Here is a 17,703-nt window from a genome sequence, read left to right as displayed (position 1 = left end):
GCTGGTCCTTATCCCGGTGCTGCCCCTTATCCCGGTGCTGCCCCTTATCCCGGTGCTGCCCCTTATCCTGGTGCTGCCCCTTGTCCCGGTGCTGCCCCTTCTCCCGGTGCTGGCCGTTCATTTAGGGGATGTTAGTTTTAGGGTGGTCATTGGGAGGGGAAGACAGAAGCGGGGAGTGACTATGGTGGTGTGGGGACAGCGTCCAGAGCCTGAGCCACCACCGTGGTCAACTGCCCACCCAGACCCTCCCCTGGACTTTGTGCTGGTGCGCCCGGCGTTCGCACCTTGAGGGGGGGGGTTCTGTAACGGTCCTGACCTGTTTTATGTTGTTTTTGTATGTGTTTATGGTCAGGGCGTGTGTTTTGGGTGGGCAGTCTATGTTTTCTGTTTCTATGTTGGTTTTGGTTGCCTGGTATGGCTCTTAATTAGAGGCAGGTGTTTTGCGTTCTCCTCTAATTAAGAGTCATATTTAGGTAGGGTGTTCTCACTGTTTGTTTGTGGGTGATTGTCTTCCGTGTTCGTATATGTATGTACCATTCGGGACTGTTTGGCTGTTCGTTTCGTTTTGATGTAGTCTGTTCCTGTCCGTGAGTTTTACGTTAGTTAAGTAAGTTCAAGTTCAGGTTTTCGTCTACGTCGTTTTCTTGTTTTGTAAATTTGTAAGTTTTGTTTTCGTGTTGCCATCGTTGTAAATAAAGAGATGGCTTATTTCCCAAATGCTGCGTATTGGTCCACTGATCCTTCTCTCCTCTCCTCATCTGAGGAAGAGGAGAGCGACAGCCCTTACAAGGACGAATGTACGATTTACTGAACAGACCTTAATAGTATTGTTTTCCTTCAAATTCTTCAGCTGCACATGATTGAGGTTACCTAGTGCAATGCAACTAATGGAAAAGTCTTGTGAGTGTGTGTGTGTTTGTGTGGGCTTGTGTGTTTCCGTGTGTGTGTGTGTGTGTGTGTGTGTGTGTGTGTGTGTACGTGTACCTGCGTGTGCATGCATGTATGTTTTTGTTTGTATGTTTGTGCAAATGCATTATACTACAGATGGCTAGTGGTGAAGGACTCTTTCATCCTCTACATGCGGCCAGAGGATGGCTAAGTAGGAACGGTCATTTTGTGTGACAAGGGCTTCCACATCAAGATAGGCACCCAGGACACAGGTGTCCGACATGTATTCACCATCGAGATACTCTGCAGGCACATTCAAAAGATAAAAAAAAAATCACTCCCTAAGGCTGTGGTCAAAATTAGTGCAATTAATGGTGATTTCGGTGTGATTTGGATTTGACTTTGATATAATGTGCTGTACATCCCTTGAAGTGACTGAGCTGTCATACATTACTGCACATTCTGTCATTGATGTTGCATTTGGCAAATGCCACACGAAAAGTTTACTGATGACAAAAACATTTATACAAATTATATTGATACTATATTTGATACTATGGATGTTCATCAATTGCTGGTGTTCATTTATTAAATACATAAAATGTTTAATATTTTTTCTTTGACTTCTCTTCTTCAGGGCACTCACCATCAAGTGCTCCACATACAGGCAAGCTTGCTGGTGGAGTCACTCCATCAATGAGTTTGCTCAGAAGTATGGGATAGACTTCCTTTGGGATCCTTCGCTCCCATCAGAGAAAACACCAAAACACAATGGTGGAGAACATCCCTGATTTTCTCTCTGTGATGGCCAACTTTTTCTTGAAGGGCTTGCAATGCCTCCTGGTTTGTCAGTGAAATATCAGGCCATTAAAGTTATTTTGACATCAGACGACAGTAATTCAACATGGGCAAGCTATGTTTGTTATGTCCAATATGGTTCATTTTCTGTTTTGTGGCATGTTTATTAGTCTTTGATATTTGAGATCTTGGTATGTCAAATAGCATACCAACTTGTCTATAGTGTAACCTTCAGATGATATTGTAGATCTGCTGTTGATACCACAGAGAGATCTCTCTATCAGCTGATTGGTGCTTGTGTGTTTGACCCCAGGTCTCTTAGCCTGCTGAGATAAAGCCAAGGCATTTCATGGCTCATGCTACATGGCTCTGTAACTCTGTTACATTTGCAGGTCCGTCAACACAGTGGGCTACTTTGATGCCATCGCTGACGCCCTGGAAGGAGCCAAAGAGGAAATCTTCATCACAGCCTGGCGGGAAACAGAAAAGTTTTTTTTAGGATTGCATTTTTTGGGGCACTCAATTACTTCTGTCTGTGAATACCTTTTTTGTTGATATTGTTGATTATTGGAATCACATTCTCTTTCAGGTTTAGTCCTGAAATCTTCTTAAAAAGGCTTGTGGTTGATGGGAACACCTGGAGATTGGATTATGTTCTGAAGCGTAAAGCAGTACGTATTACTAGTGGTGAGAGGAGCATGGATTATCAATGATTTACAGTATGGTCCAAATGACTTAATTCCATTAAATGTTTTCTATTGCGATTGACTGAATTACATAGTTTAGTAAACTACTGTATATGTTTGACATTACATGTAATGTATGCTATGGGAAGCCATCTGTATGCATGGTCATGTATTATGTCCCTACAGGAGCAGAGGGTTAATATCTGTGTGGCAGTTATTCTGGGACTGAACAGAGAGTATACCAAGAGAACCCTCATGGGCCTCCACCCAAACATCCGAGTAAGAGAACCCTCATGGGCCTAGACCAATGTTCCGTCCAAAAAATTAAACACTGATCAAATTGCAGGTCTGCTGAGCGCAGACTTGAATGTTGAGAAATATCTGTGCAACTTCCATGGCATGTTTACTGTGAACACTGAGGCTGTACCTACTTTAAGTTACAGTTTCAGACAGTGATCAAGCAGGCTACCAGAGAGGCCTACCATTAAAAAAATTGAGAAATGCATAACATTTTAACATAGAAATAGCTATTCTATCATTCAGCCTATAGTAGCAGCCAATGTGTGGTGTTCAATGTAGGCCTACATTCCATGGGACTTTTGAAAGAATCATGTTTGGCTTGACATTAACCTGTTTATCCACTTGTCCTTCAGACAAGGAGGTGACTGAACATGTTGCTGTGCTGTTTATCGCAAGAAACCACTTCACAAAATAAAATGCATTATTATTCCGTTATTACAGACAATCTGTCACGTTCTGACCATAGTTCTTGTGTGTTTTACTTGTTTTAGTGTTGGTCAGGACGTGAGCTGGGTGGGCATTCTATGTTGTGTGTCTAGTTTGTCTGTTTCTATGTTTGGCCTAATATGGTTCTCAATCAGAGGCAGGTGTTTTGTGTTGTCTCTGATTGGGAATCATATTTAGGTGGCTTTGTGTTGGGGGTTGTGGGTGGTTGTTTCCTGTCTTTGTGTTCGTTTCACCAGAGAGGACTGTTTCGGTTTGCCACGTTTGTTATTTTGTATTTTGTTAAGTGTTCACAGTTTCGTTTATTAAACATGTTGAGCACTGGCTACGCTGCGTGTTGGTCCGATCCCTGCTACACCTTCTCTTCTCGTGAAGAGGAGAAAGGCTGCCGTTACACAATCAGACAAATTGCTGACTACATCTTTATCTGGGCTAATAACGCAAAACAATATGAATGCAGCTCTTGCTTTTATCTCAAAACAAGCACATCTACTCACAACTGCTCATGCAGTAAACATAGTCCAGTTCAAAGTGAATAGCACAAATCCATGTATGGCAATGGTCTATTTGCATATAGGCCTACTGCAGCTCTGATTGGTTACGCTGCACCGGTCTGTGTAAGAGTACTGGCTGAGTCGTGTGTGTCAATGCAGTAGAATCGTGCTTTGATGCCTTCTGCCTACAACAATATCTCTTGCATAGTTAATTTTGCATACTAAGTCTTGCATAGTTTATTTTGTTTCGGTAGTTGTGTTGAAAGTGGCTAATATTGCATTAATTCGATCACAATTCCCACAGTAAAGGGAAACGTTGACACTCTTAACTAAGGGGGAATTTGCTAGAAAGTTAAATCTCGTGCTTCTCTACATGGGCTGATATATCTTCTTCGTGGCAGTCCTTAGAGGGAACATTGGCCTAGACTACACCCCAACATCAGGTTGAAGGAACCATCATCAAGCTACACTTCACCAAAACATCAGAGTAAGGGACCCGTTATATGCCTACACACAAACATGAGGGTAAGAGATCCATTATAGGGCTATACTACACCCAAACATCATGGACCTAAACCAGGGTTTCCCAAATAACTGGAGTTATTTCTAGATACAATGACACACTGTATATTCAACCCACTGTGAGAACATTGTTGTACTTGATTGTGAATCATAGACACAAACTGTTCAGCTGTTTTATATGTCACACTGATTAAAATAGAAGGTCACTGAAGCAGGAATCAAACAATGATAGAAATATCTCAAATCAAGTTGTATTTGTCACATGTGCCGAATTCAACAGGTGTAGACTTTCCCGTGAAATGTTTACTTACAAGCCCTTAACTTCTTGAGAATACAGGGGGTGCTGTTTCGCATTAGCATAATTGCCTCTACAGATTAAACTGCCTCCTATTCAATTATTGCTGTTACTATATGCATATAACCATATACCAGTGGATAGAAAACAAGCTATGGTTTCTAAAACCGTTCCAATTGAGTCTCTGAGTCAAACACAGGTCATTTCACAGCACTTTCCCTGAGCCAGAAGAAGATTGCAAGATGTGTATGCTCGCTTCAACGCTCTGCCTATATATGGTCACGCCACCTATGACCCGAATCACACTTCCTTCTTCTTCCTCTGGGTGTCTGGAAGACGTCAGAGGAGAAATTTTTTGTTTATCTTGTACTGACGTGAAATAAGACCTATTTCTTTAGCGTGACCGACAACTTCCGGTTTCTGAAATGCGCGTTTTCAGAGGTGGCATTGTCTTTTGTTATGCTGACGTTACGGATGAAAACTATCTCCGTGTCGAAGTTTGTTTGATACATGTGACCATATCACCGTAATGTATGTTTTTTCAATATAGTTTAACCAACAATGCAGTTTTAAGAAATATAGTTCAGTCATTATTTAATAAATAAGCTCAAGTTAAAAAAGTAACACAACAAAATAACAGTAACGAAGCTATTTAGAACAGCAGAGAGAACAGTCTATGACTTGGGTGAATGGAGTCTTTGACAGTTTTTTGGGCCTTCCTCTGATACCGCCTAGTATAGAGGTCCTGGATGGCAGGAAGCTTGGCCCCAGTGATGTACTGGGCCATACGCACTACCTTCTGCAGCGCCTTACAGTCGGATGCCTAGCAGTTCCCATACCAGGTGGTGATGCAACCGGCCAGGATGCTCTTGATGGTGCAGCTGTAGAACTTTTTCAGAACCCATGCCAAATATTTTCAGTTACCTTAAAATCAAATCAAATTTTACTGGTCACATACACATGGTTAGCAGATGTTAATACGAGTGTAGCGAAATGCTTGTGCTTCTAGTTCCGACCATGCAGTAATATCTAACAAGTAATCTAACAATTTCAGAACAACTACCTTTTACACACAAGTGTAAAGGAATGAATAAGAATATGTACATATAAATATATGGATGAGCGATGGCCGAACTGCATAGGCAAGATGCAGTAGATGGTATAGAGTACAGTATATACATATGAGATGAGTAATGTAGGGTATGTAAACATTATATAAAGTGGCATTGTTTAAAGTGACTAGTGATACATTTATTACATCCAATTTTTTATTATTAAAGTGGCTAGAGATTTGAGTCAGTGTGTTGGCAGCAGCCACTAAATGTTAGTGATGGCTGTTTAACAATCTGATTGCCTTAAGATAGAAACTGTTGATCAGTCTCTCGGTCCCAGCTTTGATGCATCTGTACTGAACTCGCCTTCTGGATGATAGCGGGGTGAACAGGCAGTGGCTCGGGTGGTTGTTGTCCTTGATGATCTTTTTGGCCTTCCTGTGACATCGGGTGGTGTAGGTGTCCTGGAGGGCAGGTAGTTTTCCCCCGGTGATGCACTGTGCAGATCTCACTACCCTCTGGAGAGCCTTACGTTTGTGGGCGGAGCAGTTGCCGTACCAGGCGGTGATATAGCCCGACAGGATGCTCTTGATTGTACATCTGTAAAAGTTTCTGAGTGTTTTTGGTGACAAGCCAATTTCTTTAGCCTCCTGAGGTTGAAGAGGCGCTGTTGCGCCTTCTTCACCACGCTGTCTGTGTGGGAGGATCATTTCAGTTTGTCCGTGATGTGTACGCCAAGGAACTTAAAACGTTCCACCTTCTCCACTACTGTCCCGTTGATGTGGATAGGGGGGTGCTCCCTCTGCTGTTTCCCGAGGTCCAAGATCATCTCTTTTGTTTTGTTGACATTGAGTGTGAGGTTATTTTCCTGACACCACACTCTGAGGGCCCTCACCTCTTCCCTGTAGGCCATCTTGTAGTTGTTGGTAATCAAGCCTACCACTGTAGTGTTGTCAACAAACTTGATGATTGAGTTGGAGGCGTGCATGGCCACGCAGTCGTGGGTGAACAGGGAGTACAGGAGAGGGCTGAGAACGCACACTTGTGGGGCCCCAGTGTTGAGGATCAGCGGGGTGGAGATGTTGTTTCCATCTGGGAGCGTCCTGTCAGAAAGTCCAGGACCCAGTTGAACAGGGCGGGGTCGAGACCCAGGGTCTCGAGCTTATTGACGAGTTTGGAGGGTACTATGGAATTAAATGTTGAGCTGTAGTTGATGAACAGCATTCTTACATAGGTTTTCCTCTTGTCCAGATGGGTTAGGGAAATGTGCAGTTTGATTGCGATTGCGTCGTCTGTGGACCTATTGGGGCGGTAAGCAAATTGGAGTGGGTCTAGGGTGTCAGGTAGGGTGGAGGTGATATGATCCTTGACTAGTCTTTCAAAGCACTTCATGATGACGGAAGTGAATGTTACGGGGCAATAGTCATTTGTTCTCCTTAGGGAGAATAGGCGTTGTCGTGCCCTCTTTACCACTGTCTTGTTGTGTTTGGACCATGATAGTTTGTTGGTGATGTGGACACCAAGGATCTTGAAGCTCTCGATCCACTCCAGTACAGCCCTGTCGTTGTGAAAGGGGGCGTGTTCAGCCCTCCTTTTCCTGTAGTTCACGATCAGCTCCTTTGTCTTGCTCACGATGAGGGAGAGTTTGTTGTCCTGGCACCACATTGCCAGGTCGCTGACCTCCTTGCTATAGGCTGTCTCATCTTTGTTGATGATAAGGCCTAGCACCGTTGTGTCGTCAGCAAAGTAAACGAGGGTGTTGGAGTTGTGCTTGGCCACACAGTCGTGGGTGAACAGGGAGTACAAGAGGGGACTAAGAATACACCCCTGAGGGGCCCCCCTGTTGAGGATCAGCATGGCAGATATGTTGCTGCCCTCCCTTACCACCTGGGGGTGACCCATCAGGAAGTCAAGGATCCAGTTGCAGAGGGTGTTTAGTCCCAGGGTCCTTAGCTTAGTGATGAGCTTTGAGAACACTACGATGTTGATTGCTGAGCTGTAGTCAATGAACAGCATTCTCTCATAGGTATTATTTTGTCCAGGTGGGAAAAGCCTGTGTGAAGTGCAATTGAGATTGCATCATCGGTGGTTCTGTTGGGGCACTATGCGATTTGGAGTGGTTCTAGCATTTCCGGGATGATGGAGTTGATGTGAAACATGACCAGCCATTCAAAACACTTCATGGATACCAACATGAGTGCTACAGTCATTTGGTCTGTGCATGCTCTGAGTACACTCCTGGTAATCAATCTGGCCCCATTACCTTTTGAATGTTGACCTGTTTAAAATGTTTTCCTCACATTGGCTACCAAGTGTGATCACACAGTCGTCCGTAACAGCTGGTGCTCTCATGCATGCTTCAGTGTTGCTTTCCTCGAAGTCAACATAAAAGGCTTTTAGCACATCTGGTAGGCTCTGGGCAGCTCACTGGGCAGCTCACGGCTGGGTATTCCCTTTGTAGTCCATAATAGTCCATAATAGTTTCCAAGCCCTGTCACATCCAACAAGCGTCGGAGCCGGTGTAGGAGGATTCAATCTTGTAGGAGGATTCAATTCAGTCCTGTATTGAGGCTTTGCCTGTTTGATGGTTCATCTGAGGGCATAGTGGGATTTCTTATAAGCGTCCGGATTATTGTCCCGCTCCTTGAAAGCGGCAGCTCTAGCCTTTAGCTCGGTCCGAATGTTGCCTGTAATCCATGGCTTCTGGTTGGGATATGTACGTACGGTCACTGTGGGGACAACGTCATTCGATGCACTTATTGATGAAGTCGGTGACTGAGGTGGTATGCTCCTCAATGCCATTGGATGAATCCAGTCTGTGCTAGCAAAATAGTCCTTTAGCGTTGCATTCGCGTCATCTCACCACTTCCTTATTCAGCGAGTCACTGGTGCTTCCTGCTTTAGTTTTTTCTTGTAAGCAGGAATCAGGAGGATATAATTATAGTCAGATTTGCCAAATGGAGGGCGAGGGAGAGCTTTGTACTTGTCTCTGTGTGTGGAGTAAAGGTGGTCTATTTTTTTCCTCCGGTTGCACATCTGACATGCTGGTAGAATTGAGGCTAAACGGATATCAGTTTGCCTGCATTAAAGTCCCCTGCCACTAGGTGCGCCGCTTCTTGATGAGTATTTTCTTGTTTGTGGTGGTAAATAGACAGCTATGAAAAACATAGATGAAAACTAGTGTAGTCCATGGCTTATCATGAGGTAGTCTACCTCAGGCGAGCAAAACCTTGAGACTTCCTTAACATTAGACATCGCACAACAGTTGTTTTTGACAAATGGACACACACCACCACCACATCTGCATATCTTCCCAAGTGTTTTGAGAATCCTGTCCCTGGAGCACACACACACACACACAGAGACAGACACACACACACCATCAGGGTCCAGGAATACCTCTAATTCCCAGCTGGTGTGTGTCGGAGTTCCTTTGTGTGTGTGTGTGTGCGTGTGCGTGTGCGTGTGCGTTTGCCTGTGCGTGTGCGTGTGTGTGTGTGTGATACTTCCCAGCTCTCTGCCAGTGCTGTCATGAGATAATGTGACAGGGTGTCAATCATGCCAGGTCCCGGGGTGCCATGGCGACAAGAGCATTTCTCAGGCGGAATGCTTTCGAGAGCAACACCAGTGTGAAAGAAGCAGCAAGGACCAATAATACTACAATACAAACAAACCCACCACCGCCAGATTTTTTGTCAACCCCTTCCCCTTGAACCCATCCCACAAATTCCATCTGGCCAATACACACGCACCCACATAGCATTCCTTCCACATTCCGAGAGGGATACCTATCCCATTACAAATCCCAGTGGGGGGTCCGAGTCCAAACAAAGTGATCCCCCTCCATGTCCCTAAAAGAGAGCCTTCCGTGGGTATTCGTCTCTTGATGTAATTATCCATCCCCAACCCCTCCCCTCCCTTCCCTCTACCCACAGGCCTGCATGGCAGAACCTGTCAGGGCACAGCCCTCTGCCAGCCTGCGTCATGATGTATTGTGATGTTTCATTCACTCTCTCGGGGGCGTTGGGGCAGGCAGGACTCAGACACCTGTGAAGGAAGAGGATACATTTGATCTGGAGGGACAAGTCATCTCTCGAGTAGTCTATGGAACTGATGCTTTTTGGTAGGGGAGAGGGGGAGGGAGTGCTTGACACTGTGACAGACAATTCTTGGAAAAGAAGTGGAAAGAAGTATATGGGGAAAGAAGTAACAACTCAATGGCCCTGTGGTTAGTATGTCTGTCGTTAGTTTGGAAGGTTGGGGGTTTGATCACCAGTCGAATCATACCAGACTCTTAAGATGGGACCGATTGCCTCCTTGCTTAGCGTTCAGCTTAAAGAAGATGGATTGGGGGAAAGCATCCTGTCAAGGGGACCTTATTTACTTTTTACCCATTTTTCTCCTCAATTTCGTGATATCCAATTGGTAGTTACAGTCTTGTCCCATCGCTACAACTCCCGTATGGACTCGGGAGAGGCGAAGGTCGAGAGCCATGCCGCACTGCTTCTTGACACACTGTTCGCTTAACCCGGAAGCCAGCCGCACCAAAGTGCAACCGGCCCGCCATAGGAGTTGCTAGAGTGCGATGGGACAAGGACATCCCGGCCTGCCATACCCTCCCCTAACCCGGACGAAGCTGAGACAATTGTGCATCACGTCATGGGTCTCCCGGATCTGTAGTGACGCCTCAAGCACTGCAGTACCTTCGACTGCTGCGCCATCTGGGAGGCCCTAAGGGGGCATACTTGTACATCAAGCTGCCTCACGCTACACAAACAGGAGATATGCTTATTCCTTATGGGCCTTTCTGGCTCGGACAAGGCTTTCTTTATGTAAGAAAGGTTGAATATATTCCTCTTTCGAAAGCGCAGTAAATATATATTGATTAGACGATAGACGTTGTGTGCTCAGTCCTCTCCTGTACTTCTTGTTCACCCATGACTGCGTGGTCATGCACGCCTCCAAATTAATCATCAAGTTTGCAGACGACACAACAGTATCGGCAACAATGACGACACGGCCTACAGGGAGAAGGTGAGGACACTCGGAGTGTGGTGTCAGGAAAACAACCTCTCACTCAACGTCAACAAAACAAAGGAGATGATCGTGGACTTCAGGAAACAGCAGAGGGAGCATCCCCTATCGACATCGAAGGGACAGCAGTGAAGAAGGTGGAAAGTTTTAAATTCCTCGGCGTACACATCACAGACATACTGAAATGGTCCACCCACACAGATAGTGTGGTGAAGAAGGTGCAACAGTGCCTAGTCAACCTCAGGAGGCTGAAGAAATTTGGCTTGTCACCCAAAACCATGACAAACTTTTACAGATGCACAATCGAGAGCATCCTGTCGGGCTGTATCACAGCCTGGTACGGCAACTGCACCGCCCTCAACCGTAAGACTCTCCAGAGGGTGGTGCGGTCTGCACAACGCATCACCAGGGTTAAACACCTGCCATCCAGTACACATACAGCACCCGATGTCACAGGAACGGCAAAAAGATCATCAAGGACAACAATCACCCGAGCCACTGCCTGTTCACACCGCTATCATCCAGAAGGCGAGGTCAGTACAGATGCATCAAAGCTGTGACCGAGAGATTAAGAAGCAGCTTCTATCTCAAGGCCATCAGCCTGCTAAACAGTAATCCCTAACTCAGAGAGGCTGCTGCCTACATTGAGACCCAATCACTGGACACTTTAATAAATGGATGCGATAGATGATGGTAATCGTTTTGCCCTCTTGGCTAAAGAAAATTTGACACTGTCACCACCTCACGTAAAGACATCGACGCAGTAGATGCAGTCCAAAAGATACTCTGGCACTTCAGAAATTAGAATTAAATGTTTCTTAATCATTTAACCTGCTGCAACCATAATCAAGGTCAGACCTGGGTTCAAATACCATTTGTCTTCTTTCAAACACTTTTGCCTGCCTGTAGTCCAAGATGGGTGGGGTTTGCACTGTTGGTACTATTCCATTGTGGCATGGAAAGCTCAATCAGGTGTGCCTAGATCTGATTGGGGAACCTTTATTCTCTGTCTCTGTTAGGTGATTGGGCACCCTGACCATGAACCCACTACTGCCCTGTTGTGGGCGCACCACAAAAAGACTGTGGTGATTGATCAATCGCTGGCTTTCCTGGGAGGCATTTATCTGGCCTACGGGTACTGGGATGACTCCCAGCACAGACTCACTGATGTGGGCAGTGTGCGGAGGAGTCCCCAGCCCAGCCCTCTCCCCCAGCTCCACCTGAATATGTGTTACCGTTCTGGTCCTCTGTGTGGCTAGAGACTGTACTAGCCTATTGATGTTCTCAACATCAACTACTTTGTCTTCAGGTATTTGCCAAGGTTACTGCGTCAGAGTAATCCTAGTCTAGCCTAGCCTAGCTCACAGTGGCTTACAGTGGGGCACCAAAGTTTGTCCACACAGGTCTGACCACCATCTGGGGTCTGGGGCTGGAGCAGTGCTGCATGGGTGGCATCTCCACAACAGCTGGGTGTGGGGGATGACCGTCAGACTTTGCCACACGTCAAACCATAAGACACGCCTGACAGCTGACTGATGAAAACACAGTGCCGTAGCCACCAAATTTTTAACAGGGATCTAAGTGGATGGTCGCTTTTGCGAGATCTCCACACAACTCAGACTTTAGCGTAATTCATGCATTGATGTCAATGGGAGATTTGCATGCAGGTTTCATGTATGGCTCTCGAGACGTTCCATTTGTTCTTTACCAGTATATCTATTTGTTTACCGTTATTTCACCTAGTAAATCGATAGATAGTGCAAGTGAGAAGGTGTGCTAATGACTGAGTGACGAGCAGATGCATGTTTCAGTGTCAAAACTAAAACTACTTTGATTATGAATGTACGTACAGTACACTAAAATCATCCTTACACTGGAAAGAGGTTGCTGTAAATTTGACAGTAACCTAAAGGCAAGTCAGTTACTGTATTTCAGATGGCGGTACACCTTGTAATTTCAATGCAGTATCAAAGCAAGTACTATTAAATGACAAACAGTAAGACAATACAGTCAAATTGAATGTATTATACTGTAAAAAGTAAATTCTACTATAATCGTAAATCGTAATGGATGAATGAATGAATGAATTAAATTAATTGATGGGGTTTGTATTTCACAGTATTTTCCATTGGATTGGCAACTATAGTATTTCAATGAATGTTTGCACTTCTAATGCCTTCATAAAGGCTTCCAAACTGGCAGTGACTATAGGGCAAAATAGACCAAAAGAACATGGCAAAATGCTCAACCATTAAAACCTCATCAGGCCCAAGGACCCCAGCAAAAATAAGCGTTTTTTCACTACTTTCATTTATCTGCATGTGAAGTCCTTATATTTAGTATCCCAATTAAGTGTCTTGACATTTTCTTTTCAGGGCAACCAGGGCTACAAGTAGAACAAAAACTATTTGACATAAACAGTTTCATTCACGAGTTTTATTGACAAATGTCAATAAATAAATATGGTCTGCCATGCAAAAACCTGATTAAAAAGAATTTACAAGAATGCTGTCAGGACATAAATAGTTTGCTCAGTGTGAATGTATGTCCAACTAGAAAGTGACAACTGTGTGGAGTTTGGAGTTTGTGACAGCAACTATGTGAGCTTATTACAGTATTATAGACACTATGTCCTGGTATTTCCTGTGAAATTATATCTAGAAGAACCCCTTACAGTATTATAGACACTATGGCCTGGTATTTCCTGTGATCTTCTATGTAGAGTAACTGCCTACAGTATTATAGACACTATGTCCTGGTATTTCCTATGATCGTCTATGTAGAATAACTGCTTACAGAATACTAGACACTATGTCCTGGGATTTCCTATGATCTTCTATGTAGAAGAACCCCTTACAGTATTATATACACTATGTCCTGGTATTTTCTGTGATCTTCTATGTAGAAGAACCCCTTACAGTATTATATACACTATGTCCTGGTATTTTCTGTGATCTTCTATGTAGAAGAACTCCTTAACTTCTAACTACTCTTGTGTGCCTTGTGAATGTCAAAGAGCAAAACAGATTGCATGTACGTGTTTGTGAGAGTCATATTGCTCAAATAATTTGACTCTACGGATGTTTTTGTGAGAATACCCAGCCCCCGAACCCTTCGGGATCCGCCCTCGTCTCACAAAAAATGCTCTAGCTTAGCCCACGTTTATCACAGGGGTTAGAAGTCCAAAACGTGCAGGCGATACGATGGGACTCAAGGAGTTTTAAATGTTTAAGACTTACTGCCACTCCAGTCTGTCCCCTATACATTTTAAAATGATGGGGCACTATTACCACATATGTTAAATTGTTACAGCACTCACTAACGGGTGCAAAAAATACATCCTCTTACAAGGCAAGCCTCAAAATATGTTAATGCACCCGCAACAATAATACCATGCACCCACTAGTGGTCAAATGGTTTTGGGCACTCCAAATATATGGTACGGTACTGTATTCTGTGGGGTAGAATTACAGGACCATTCGAAAACACAGCAATTATTTCCCAGCCTACAACATTTTTCCACAATGTATCATAATTTGCAGTATGCTGCAGTAAAACATTTCACAGTTGCTAATACACACGTTTCTTGTATAATTTACAGTTTTCCGTTACAGTGTCTATTCTTCTGCATATGTGTATATATATATGTCAAAAGTATTTCTGCTGTGATTTGTTAGTGATTTAAATCATTTCTGGAGAGAAGTATTTTTGTTTTCCAGTTACCTAGCCACCGACAGAATCTCAGCAGTTAATTTTCCTATTATGGGGATCAATTTTGGGGCCCGTATATTCAGGTGGGTCGAGGGCTAATGTAAAATGGCAATTAGAGAGCCTCTAGGGTCCGCTTTGAAGGGCAGCTAACTCTCTCCTCTCCCTCATGTTCCCCCCTCCCTCATCTTCCTCCTCTTTCTCCCACCTCAACCCTCTCTTTCCTTGCCTGCATTAAACATAAAGACCCTGCATGGATGAGTGAGTCAACAAATTACCACAGTCACTAAATGGAGAAATTATCTGGCCCTCTATACACCACCCCTTTCTCTCTCTCTTTCTCTCTGTCTCTCTGTATCTCTCTCTCACTCTCTCTCTCTCTCGCTCTCTCTGTCTCTCACTCTCTCTCTCATGGTTGACTGCTTGTATCCATCAACTCGGGGGGCCTCCTTGCCTGTAAAATATTGGCTAATACATATGAAACTGTTACAGCTTTTGGTCTAACCTTTGCGAGTGTCTCCTCCGGATCATAGAAATATTTGCACTTAATAAAATGATGCCGTCCAGGAGAATACGGCGCTGACATTTGCAACTTGTCAAATTGAGGCGACAGTGATGTTTTATGAGCCATTAGCACTCATATGTGAGAGACAATGTCCCCCTTACCCACGTTACTCTCTCATATCAGTCACTCTGCTTATCATAGCATGGTTTATATGGACGTACGAGATCATGTATTATGTATTATATCACAGCATACTGTATATTATAATGTTATTCCACTACTGTATTTATAATGTTGTATTGCTCATACTTCTTGATTTTGCTTGACAAGCTCAGGATACTTCCTCACTAAAACTACAAAAAGTATCCCAATAAATACTATATCAAGAATTGTGTGGGAATTTGTACCCTTTACCTCTCCGTTCTTACACTGTGCTACCCTGTCAACGTTCAAAGCTTTTTAATAAACTTGAAAGATTTTATCAAGGTCTCTTTCTTCGTCTCTCCCAAGCAACCGGCTACTATTGCCAAGGAAGAGGAGGAGGAAGATGAGAGGAAGTATAGCGAGGTGGGGGATATTCTCACTGACCTGAAGAGGAGTCACAGTAGACATAGTCCTTCAGAGCATCGGGGGAGAGGGGGGGCAAGAGCTATAGGAGCCTCACCCCCCAGGGACAGAGTTATGGGAGCCTCACCCTGCCTCTGGTGATGAGTCCTGGGTATGACCACAGCACTGTTGGCAGCCCCAGTTGGCAGCCCCAGAGACCGAGTTACAGAGGCCTTGCCCAGAGAAAGACGCCTATAGATGCACAACAAAGGAATGTGGATGCCAACGCTGGCCACTCTAGTATTGACTACCAAGAGGAGAGCTATGGAAAAGCCCCCTTCCCTAGCAGGGAGCCCCAGAGTGGGTCTTTTGAAAAGGAGTGTCTTGCCCTTCCTGTAGTAACAGTGCCCGGGAATGGTGACAGTAATGTTGCCTTTCAAAGGGAGACCTATGAAAGCGCCCCCCACCCCAGGATCAGAAATCAAGTAGAGAGCAATGGAAGAGATGCCCTGCCCGGCATGAAGGAGAAGTGTGGGTGCTATGGAGGTCTTTGCCCTCGTACAGTGGAAGAGCTAGGGGAGGTCTATGGAAGACAAATCCTGCCCACTACCCACCTCCAACAGGGCAGCCTATGACTGTGTACCTCTCCAAAGCCTCTACCACCACTGCTCCGATTCAAGTGAGAGGAACCTGTATTTTTTTGGTATCTCTTTATGTGTCTCTGTCTGTCCGTCCATCCATCTGTATGTCTGCTCTACCGTTCGTCAATCTGTCTGTCTGTCAGTCAATCAGCCCGTTCACAGTATGTTTTATAAGTATCTCTCTGTGCCTCTGTACTTCTATGTGTCTCTATGTATCCTGAAGAAAAATATAAACTTAACATATAAAAATGTTAAAGGTTTTACTGAGTTACAGTTCATATCAGGAAATCAGTCCTTTAAATAAATTCATTAGGCCATAATCTATGGATTTCACATAACTGGGAATACAGATCTGCATCTGTTGGTCACAGATACCTTAAAACTTCTTAGGGATGCAATCCCGTTAACGGGATCAATATGACAACAGCCAGTGAAAGTGCAGGGCGCCAAATTCAAACAACAGACATCTCATAACTAAAATTCCTCAAGCATACAAGTATTTCACACCATTTTAAAGATACACTTCTTGTTAACCCCACCACAGTGTCCGATTTCAAAAAGGCTTTACAGCGAAAGCACAACAAAAGATTATGTTAGGTCACCGCCAAATCACAGAAAAACACAGCCATTTTTCCAGCCAAAGACAGGAGTCACAAAAAGCAGAAATAGAGATAAAATGAATCACTAACCTTTGATGATCTTCATCAGATGACACTCATATGACTTCATGTTACACAATACATATATGTTTTGTTCGATAAAGTTCATATTTATATCCAAAAACCTCAGTTTACATTGGCGCCATGTTCAGAAATGCCTCCAAAAAATCCGGAGTAATTGCAGAGAGCCATATCAAATAACAGAAATACTCATCATAAACTTTGGTGAAAGATACGTGTTTTACATAGAATTAAAGATAAACTTGTTCTTAATGCAACCACTGTGTCAGATTTCAAAAAAGCTTTACGGCAAAAGCACAATATTCAATAATCTGAGAACAGCGTTCAGCCACAAAAGCCAGCCATACAGTTACCCGCTAAATTGTGGAGCCAACAAAAGTCATAAATAGCATTATAAATCTTCACTTACCTCTGTTGATCTTCATCGGAATGCACTCCCAGGACTCCCACTTCAACAAGAAACGTTTGTTTTGTTCAGTAATGTCCATAATTTATGTCCAAATAGCTACTTTTGTTAGCGCGTTTGGTAAACAAATCCAAAGTCACGAAGCGCGATCACTAAAAGCAGATAAAATGTCAAAAAGTTTCGTAACAGTCAGTAGAAACATGTCAAACAATGTATTGAATCAATCTTTAGGATGTTTTTAACATAAATCTTCAAAAATGTTCCAACTGGAGAATTCTTTTGTCTTCAGAAGTGCGATGGAACAGAACTCGCTCTCACATGAACGCGCATGGTCAGCGCATGTACAGGTCATGATAGACCTTACTCAATCCCCTCTCCTTCGGCCCCACCTCACAGTCGAAGCATCAGACAAGGTTCTAAAGACTGTTGACATCTAGTGGAAGCCGTAGGAAGTGCAACATGACCCATATCCCACTGTGTATTCAATAAACGATGAGTTGAAAACCTACAAACCTCAGATTTCCCACTTCCTGGTTGGATTTTTCTCTCAGGTTATTGCCTGCCATATGAGTTCTGTTATACTCACAGACATCATTCAAACAGTTTTAGAAACGTCAGAGTGTTTTCTATCCAATACTAATAATAATATGCATATATTAGCAACTGGGACTGAGCAGCAGGCAGTTTACTCTGGGCACCTCTGG

General features: G+C 43.9%; 1 pseudogene; it reads left to right on the top strand.

Annotated features, from left to right (window-relative positions):
- The window catches only part of LOC129835656 (phospholipase D1-like), a 192,127-nt pseudogene that overhangs the window by 83,018 nt on the left and 91,406 nt on the right, over positions 1 to 17,703 (top strand).

The sequence above is a fragment of the Salvelinus fontinalis genome, chromosome 36, assembly GCF_029448725.1.
Source record: "Salvelinus fontinalis isolate EN_2023a chromosome 36, ASM2944872v1, whole genome shotgun sequence".
NCBI classification, from domain to species: domain Eukaryota; kingdom Metazoa; phylum Chordata; class Actinopteri; order Salmoniformes; family Salmonidae; genus Salvelinus; species Salvelinus fontinalis.
The sequence above is the reverse complement of the archived record's forward strand: the minus strand, read 5'-3'. Positions and strand labels throughout refer to the sequence as shown.